Here is a 9,237-nt window from a genome sequence, read left to right as displayed (position 1 = left end):
GTGATTGTCAAATTATTTGGTAACTAAACATAATTTTATTAAGTTTACTGGTATGCTACTGTTTTTATTATTGCTTAACACAAATTTCACAATTTCATTTCAATTCTTGTGATTTGATTCTGATCTTGAATCAATATAAATTCCTTTGGATAAATAGGTACAGTAGATAAGTTAATGTGTTAATTGTTCTCCCAAAAAAAGTCTAACTAACATGCGCGCTATGGGTCATTAAAAGCCATCCTGAGGTAAATGTAACGTTACGTGGCATATGTTGTTCTCCAACTGTTTTATGGACATCTTTCCGCGGTTGAAAAACACTGATCGATCGATTTTATTACATTTCGGTAAGTTAGTAGTAAAGAGTAACAGATGATCGGTTCACGTGCCGCTTGAACAGATCTGCCAGCGTTCTTTCACGTCACATTTACAAGCGCCAAAACGGTTTTTATTGTTTGAATTTTGTAATAAAATTGACAGAATCTGAGAGCTGAGAATCTGTTTCATATCGATAGTAAACTGCTCTGTCTTGTCTGTCGGTGTCAGTGTCCTCTTGGCTTCGCGATTTTTCTCTGCGTGAGAAAATGGATGTGTGGCGTGAGAGCGTGTAAAAAGTGACAGAATTGCGTCTCTCACAGTGAACTCGTGAGAGTTGGCGGCCCTGCAGAATCAGCTTGTAGCCCAAATGTTTTTGGGGGTGTGCTTCTGCTGCCGCGGTCTTGCTCATTTGCCATTTTGTTTGTGTATCTCTATCATGGCAAGCGCTGAGCCCGGTCGGAACTACGGGAGCCCAGATGGGAGCGTCGGCGGTTGTTAAAGAGGAAACCGATTTTCATTAAAAAAAAATCGGCGTAAACTACACATTCGAGTTAATCGATAAAATCGATTTATCGCCCAGCCCTATGACACACAATAACAATCTACTCCGGTCGCCATTATTTTGTTTGTATCCACGTTCTCACTACACGCTGTTCTGTTGTCAATAAACACACGATGCCATCATGCCACCGACGTTTACACACTCTCCCTCTGTGTGTGTGCGCTACGACTCCTGAGTGCTGTCGCCGGAGTCCTATGAGGAGCTGGTAGCTGCCTCAATCGCGCCTGTAGGAGCGGACCGGTAACCATAGTGATCATATACCATCTATGACTGAGCTGAGTCGGTGATTTTCTGAACTGAAAAAAATCGACTGTATAAATGCCACATAAAGGCAACGAAGAGACAAAAAACAATCACCTCATTTTTTCAAAAACCAAACAATGTAAGTATCCTATGCCTGTTGACTTTCCCAGATGTGGCAGATTAGATTTGTTAAGGGGAATAGCTAGTCTGACAATAATGGCAAGAAGGCTTTGTACTTAGTAAACACAGCGAAATGTGGAGACCATAACTATGCATTTAGGTGAGTGGACAGAGGCAAATAATGAATGAACACAAAAAGAATGGTTGAATAAATCAAACAATTTATCGTCGTCAGGAAATAATGTTTTATCTTATCATTTAACCCATTGTACTGTATAAATTGACTGAGGTATGTTCACTGTCATGTAAGCCACTATAAAATAATTATAATAAATACATTTGTGTGGTGCAAGGTTTATGCAAACAACAAATAAAGGCCTACATAAACTTTTGACATATATTTAAGGATATAGATTCTTAAATTATGGGCTATGAAAAACATTTCTTAATATGTCATACATCATTTGAAAGATATTTCTAATCTATAAATTGCAACAAACTTGTAATTAACACTTAAATTTAAAATTGAGTTATTCTTAGACTTTTTTGAAATAGTAGTTTTAGCCATTAATTCTCAGGAATATGTTGTATTTCACATTGTTGTGAAATCTATAGAGGTATAGAGGGTTAACTGAAATTACAAGATTTAAAACGTTGTCCTCCTGGCCTGCAGGCGATTTCTGATGACAGTAAGGCAGGCCCTAGTCCAGAGCTCTTCAATCCTGCTCCTGGAGGGCCACAGCTGCAGAGTTTAGTTCCAACTTGCTTCAGCACACCTGCCTTTGTATATTCAAGCGATCCTGAAGAGCTTGATGAGCTGTGTGTTTCAGGCCTTTGTTTACCTTTGTTCATTGTTGTTTATCCATGATTTCAAATAAGAATCCCCCAATGGCTTTTTAGTGCAAATCATTATCCCAAATTATGCAAAGTAACTACTTGTGTTTAAATCATTTGCTGACAGCTTGGTCCCCCCCAGTTAAAAAATCCTATCTGCGCCACTGCATCGGCCGCGTGCTTTCATGTCATGTTTTCTCTTGTACTGTATAGCACATTTCCATGTATACCAAAACAAGACATACATCTTACAAACTAACACTGAATACTGGATACAGTGTGAAATAATGCCAAAAAGCCCATGATATATAGTCAAATTGTAACTTATCAGCCAATTAAGTTGAGTTACAAAAGTTAAAATAGGGTCAGATTTAACTGTGTGAGGAATTGGATGTTAAAAGGATGAAACAAAAACTGAGGTTAAAGTGGAAAAGAACGGTGTATTTACAATCTTCACAGAAGACTTTGAAACAACATAAAAATAAAACCAGGAAAACGTCTCAGGTTACGACTGTAACCCTAGTTCCCTGAGAAGGGAACGAGACGATGCGTCGATGACGCTTTGGGAACGCCTTTGCGTGACTGAGTCTGAAGCACTACTGTCAACTAGTCAGTGAATATGATATAGACAGGAATATGATATAAAAGCACATCCGGTCCAATGCTCGCGTTAGCTTATAGAGCCGAAGCAAAGTCGATCGCAGGGATTCAGGAAGTATGGCAGGGAGACGCATCGTCTCGTTCCCTTCTCAGGGAACTAGGGTTACAGTCGTAACCTGAGACGTTCCCTTTCGAGGGAACTCGCGATGCGTCGATGACGCTTTGGGAACGATAATACCCAATACGCCATAATTACAAAATGCCAGATGATAAAACTGTCGGCAAATTAAGTAAAAACCACCTGGGATCCTGGGGCAGCTTCCAGGTCCAGGCTATAAAACCTCACAAAGGTTAGCGGCGAGGACCAACCCGCCGCAACAGAAACCTCCTGAAGGGAAACTCCTGATAAGAGGGCTTTAGAAGCCGCCATACTTCGGGTAGAGTGAGCTCTGACCACCAAAAGACATGGCTGGCCAGAGGACTCATATGCAAGAGAAATAGCCTCGACTATCCACTTACTGATTGTCTGTTTAGAAGCAGGAAGACCTTTCTTAGGTGAACCAAAACAGACAAACAACTGATCAGATCTCCTCCACGGGGCAGCCCTGTGGAAATAAGTGCTCGCACTGGACACAAGAGACTCAGTTTTTCCTGGTCCGAAAATGTAAACGGAGGAGGACAGAATACCTGCAGTACAATAGGCCTTGGAATATTGGTTGGCACCTTAGGGACGTAACCCTGCTTAGGGTATAAGAACGCCTTAACCATACCCGGTGCAAATTCCAAACAGGTGGGAGACACAGAAACAGCCTGAAGGTCTCCGACTCTTTTTAGGGATGAAATGGCTAACAGAAAGATAGTCTTGAAAGTTAGAAATTTTTCTGAAACTAAATCTAGGGGCTCGAAGGGAGCCCCAGACAGGCCTTCCAAAACTATGGCCAGATCCCATGCCGGCACCCTAGTTCGAACTGCAGGCCTCAACCTCAAGGTGCCACGAAGGAAACGAATAATCAGGGGGTCTCGACCCAAAGATGTAATACCCACAGGGGCGTGGAAAGCCGCAATGGCCGCCACGTAAACCTTTAAGGTAGAATGACATAAACCTGACGTGAAACGAGACTGGAGAAGATCAAGTACTGTGTTGACTGAACAGTTAACTGGATCTCGCTGCTGTTGGTGACACCAAGACGTGAAAACTTTCCACTTAAGTATATATAATTTCCTCGTGGCTGGAGCTCTGGAGCTAAGAATAGTCTCAATGACCTCAGTCGAGAGACCACTCTCTAAAAGTTGGGCCCCCTCAGAGGCCAAACCCATAGGTTCCAAATCTCCGGTCGGGGGTGAAATATTGTGCCCCCTGCCTGAGACAGAAGGTCTCTCCTGACAGGAATCTCGAAAGGAGGGCCGTCTAGGAGATGCATTAGGTCTGCAAATCAAAACCGACTCGGCCAGCGTGGAGCTAATAATAATAGACTTACTCCGTCCTGGCGGACTCTCTCCAGAACTCCTGGGAGCAGAGCAACAGGGGGAAATGCGTACAGACGTAGCCTCGGCCACGTCTGTACCATAGCGTCCAACCCCAAGGGGGCTGGTTGCGTGAGGGAGAACCAAAGTGGACAGTGCGTCGTATGCTGAGACGCAAACAGATCCACTTCTGCTTGGCCGTAAAATTCCCAAATGAGCTCCATCGCCTCGGGGTGGAGTCTCCATTCCCCTGGCCTCAGCCCCTGCCTTGACAGGGTGTCTGCTCCTATATTCTGGTACCCTGGGATAAACACTGCCCTCAGGGAGAGTATCTTCCCTAGGGCCACAAGAGGATCTGGTGCGCCAGTTTGCAGAGTGGACGCGAACGCAGACCCCCCTGTCGATTTAAATAAGTGACCACCGAAGTGTTGTCTGTACGGACGAGCACATGATGGCCCCTCAGGTCTGGGAGGAAATGTCTCAACGCATTGAAGACGGCCATCATCTCTAGGCAATTTATGTGCCAAAAGAGATGATGGTTCCCCCACAGACCCTGAGCTGAGCGGCCTTCCAATACCAATCCCCAGCCGGTGAGAGAAGCATCTGTCGAGATAGCAACTCGATGGCAAAGAGCTCCCAACACCGGACCCTGGGACAGGAACCAATGTTTCCTCCATATAATCAAGCCGCGGATGCACCGCCGCGTGATCTTGATCATACGAAGTGGGTGAACCTCGGGGAGAACCCTCTGGTCCTGAGCCACCACTGCAAAGGTCTCATGTACAGCAGGCCAAAGGGGATCACATTGGACGCCGCTGCCATGAGGCCTAACAGTCTCTCGAACTGTTTTGCAGTGCGTGACTGGCCTAGCTTCAACTCTTTTGTGGCTGTGATGATAGCAGCTACACGAACGGGCGATAGTGTGGCCCGCATCGTGACTGAATCCCATACCACACCAAGGAAAGTGGTTCTCTGTAGTGGAGAAAGCACACTCTTCTTGGCATTGAGTCTCAACCTCAATTTCTTCATATGGGCGAGAACGACATCTCGATGCCGAACCGCTGACTGTTCTGATTCCGCCAGAATCAGCCAGTCGTCAATGTAGTTCAGAATGCGTATTCCCTGCAGCCTGAGCAGGGCCAGAGCTGCATCTACGCACTTCGTGAACGTGCGGGGTGACAGAGCTAGACCGAATGGAAGCACCCGATATTGGTATTCTTTGCCCCTGAAAGAAAACCTCAGGAACTTCCTGTGTTGAGGGAGGATGGAGATATGGAAGTAAGCGTCCTTCAAATCTATCGTGACAAACCAGTCCTCGGATCTGATTTGAGTCACTATCTGTTTGAGTGTGAGCATCTTGAATTTCAATTTCATGACCGCACGATTCAGCAAACGAAGATCTAAAATTGGATGCAACCCCCCATCCTTTTTTGGAACAATGAAGTATCGGCTGTAAAACAGCGATTCTCTGTCGGGGGAGTACACCTGTTCTATAGCTCCCTTTGCTAAGAGAGAATGAACTTCTTGCTCCATTACCAGAGCCTGCTCGGGATGTACTACCGTGAGTAACACCCCGTTGTAACGATGCGGAGGAGAACCGAATTGGATTCTGTAACCTTTTTCTATTATCTGCAGAACCCAAGGAGATATATTCGACAGATTCTTCCACTCTGTTAGAAAATCTACTAAGGGTACCAGTCTCTCGAGACTGGCCTCTGGTGTTAAAGGAACAGCCACTTCGGAGACCTGAAGCATATTGGCAGGAAACAACCGAACTGACTGTTTTTGAACCCCCCTCAGAGGGCTCACGTCCGACGCAATGTTGAGTCGACACTGCTCCGAACTTTCGCTGGATACCACTGCGCCCCGAAGCACCAAGGGTGGCGGGGTTGGCAGACCGGTCCCATGAGGACCCCGAAGTGGAGCGGGCACCGTATTCTGAGGTGTACACCGCTCCACCCCGGTTGGGCTGTCCTTTATGGTCTGACGTACATAGCGTCAGGACCTTTTCTGAGCCGAAGCCTTCCTAGCCATAAGTACGGTCCTCAGATCCGGCTTAGACTTAGCCGACTTCGGCTGAGAATGTTGGCTCGGTCCCCAAGATTTTTTCGGGGGAGCACGAGACGCAACACTTATTTTTTGTTGCACACGGTGCGAGGAGCTTGGCTGGGGGTGCTCATGCCCAGCATCCCCAGGGGGATGGACTCGGCGAGGAAGGAGTTTTTTAAAAGCCTCAGATTGTTTTTTATTTTCTTGAAATCTTTCAACAACCGAATTCACCGAGTCACCAAAAAGACCAGACGGAGAAATAGGGTCATCTAAAAGAAAAGCCCGATCTTTATCTTTCATATCTGTCAGATTTAACCAAAGATGTCTCTCAGTAGCTACGAGGGCTGCCATAGACCGCCCAATAGCACGGGCGGTCTCCTTCGTTGCTCTGAGAGAAAGATCTGTAGCCCGACGAAGTTCTCGAATTTCGTCGGGACTAACTCCCTCACTCCTATCTATATCCCCCAGCAGATCTGCCTGATAGGCTTGGAGCACTGCCATCGTGTGCAGACAGGCTCCAGCTTGACCTGCTGCCGTATAAGCCTTACCCACTAAATTAGATGTGGTCTTTAGTGGTTTATTCGCCAACACGGGATCCTTCAGGGACGATGCTGACCCAGGAGACAGATAGCTCGCGAGCGTCTGTTCCGCTGGGGGCATCGACCCATAACCAAAATCTTTCAGCCCCTTTATATTTGAATACGTTTGAACATGGGGACTAAAAAGACGTGACGAATATGGTTTATTCCATGATCTACATAGCTCACTATGTAGATCAGGAAAGAATGGAAGGGCCCGTGATTGAGATGAAACATAAGAAGTGAGAAAACGCTCGTCTAATTTGCTTTTAGGACGAGAATCTCTCTTTTCTGCTGGCCAGTCAATACTCAACTTATCTACAGCACTAGTTATCACCTCAATAAGCTCCTCATGTGCTGGGGAGAGGGATGGCGAATCCTCTTCCCTTATTGAACTTTCTTTATTTGTGTATGTGTCACTCTCACCGATGCTCAGTAACTCTACCTCCTCAGAGCTAGAGCACTGAAGCAACGGGCTCTCTTCCCGGGCGGAAGAAGCCGCAGCGCGGGCTTCCGACACCGGCAAGAGAGCAATGGATCCTTCGGGTAAAGGAGGAGATAGGGCAGAGCCCGTCCCCAACCCCGCCGAAAGATCCATTTGGGAACCCCAAGTGAGCCTTCTCCGAGCTGCCTCGGCAGCCGCGGGTCCAGAACCCAGAGGTTCGCGAGCCTGTCCATCATCTTCAAATGTGGACAGACGGGAGTGGAGCATGCGGAGCGGGAGATGCTCACAATGCTGACAGTCAGCCCCCTCGAAGGCTGACATAGCATGCTCCACTCCCAAACAAACTACACAAAGCTCATGTGTATCTCCACCTGTGATATAACGAGGGCAAGGAGAAGCACAGGCTTTGAATAGTTGTTTCGCCATAATACAATATAATGAGAGACAGACAACAATAAATATAACAGACAGTTTTGACACAGAGCGCTTTGCTGAGGCACAAAAGCTAACGCGAGCATTGCATCGGATGTGCTTTTATATCTTCCTGGTCATGACGTCACCCGCCCGTGACGCTTCATTCATTCCATTGGACTAGTTGACCGTAGTGCTTCAGACTCAGTCACGCAAAGGCATTCCCAAAGCGTCATCGACGCATCACGAGTTCCCTCGAAAGGGAACTCAGGCTGTTAAAAGCATAGAGTCCATCGCACCAGACCCTAAACCAGTCCATTAGAATCCTTGGGTGTATAAGCGTCCCAATGTTAGTCTCCACCAGTGTATATACAGTCCTTGTGTCTAGAAAGGTGAATCCGCAAGATGGTAACTCCACAATCCAGAAAAGTGATTGGTATCTGTTGTAGAGATCTGCACAGGGCTTTAAACTGAAAGATGTTCCAGTGATGATTATACTTCAGATGTGTACAGTTAGTATGCTCTTTGCAAGAAAAGGAATGTTTCAACTGATGCAAATGTAACATTTGTATACCATTAATGTATACACTGAGAAATAGTTTCTTAATGTGGAATGTGGATTGTACCATGCGTATACGCAGGTATACATTTCATCTTTAAACATAAGCAATATGTTTTTCTACCTTACAAGGAAGTTGTAAGTCTCTCTGTGATGTATATAAGCTAATTCTTACTGTACCACCTCAGAGAAACATAAAGGCATGATGGGGTGAGAGGAAGGAGAAATCCAGAGAAACCATTTACAGCTAGCATGATGGGATGAGAAGATAGATAAATGGGGAATAGAGAGATCTGGAATGAAGACCTCCTCTCATGTAACCCTATTCTTATATGCCTGTGTTTCTCTCTGTCTGACACATGATACATAATAGATAGAAATCACTTGGCAAAAGTAACTGGTGTAGCTTCTGTGATTCAACAACAATAATAGGGGAAGCAGGATTTTCAAATCTACAACTGTCTGACGACACAGGTCTGCAGTGGCGCTCAAGTGCCACAAAACAACCAGGTTAAAGGGTTAGTTCACCCAAAAATGAAAATTCTGTCAGTATTTACTGTCCCTCATGTTGTTCAAACCCGTAAGACCTTCGTTCATATTCGGAACACGAATTAAGATATTTTTGATGAAATCTGAGAGCTGGATCACTCCTCCATAGGCTTCAAAAGGATTGAAACTTGCCGGCTTCGAAAAGTTATTAAAGACATCGTTAAAATAGTCCAAGTGACTACAGTGGCTCAATCTTATGTTTATCAAGCGACGAGAATACTTTTTGTGCGCAAAAACAAACAAAACTAACGACTTTATTTCAACTATACATTTCCTTCTCTGTGGGCCTCGAGTCAGGTAGCGTAGTGTGATTGCGTAGTGTGATAGCGTAGAGCTACGTCACACGTATGCTGACTATTGGCCGACGCTGGTCATGTGTGTGATGCGTGTGACGTACAACAACAGAAGCTCTATGCTTTTACACTAGTGAACTCACTTGACGCCCACAGAGAAGGACATGAATAGTTGAAATAAAGTCGTTATTTTTGTTTGTTTTTGCGCACAAAAA

The 9,237-nt window shown here is 45.5% G+C and overlaps 1 protein-coding gene across 1 annotated transcript in view; it reads right to left on the bottom strand.

Annotated features, from left to right (window-relative positions):
- Window positions 1-2,068: 2,068 nt before the first annotated feature.
- LOC143724545 (zinc-binding protein A33-like) overlaps window positions 2,069-9,237 on the bottom strand; it is a 145,569-nt gene continuing 138,400 nt past the window's right edge. The window contains exon 7 of the transcript XR_013197403.1: window positions 2,069-2,172. The gene's annotated coding sequence lies outside the window, so the exon portion shown is untranslated. The remainder of the gene's footprint in view (window positions 2,173-9,237) is intronic.

This window comes from Siphateles boraxobius, unplaced genomic scaffold (genome assembly GCF_051911475.1).
Source record: "Siphateles boraxobius isolate OS27281-9 unplaced genomic scaffold, OSU_SipBor_1 75, whole genome shotgun sequence".
Lineage (NCBI taxonomy): Eukaryota > Metazoa > Chordata > Actinopteri > Cypriniformes > Leuciscidae > Siphateles > Siphateles boraxobius.
The sequence above is the reverse complement of the archived record's forward strand: the minus strand, read 5'-3'. Positions and strand labels throughout refer to the sequence as shown.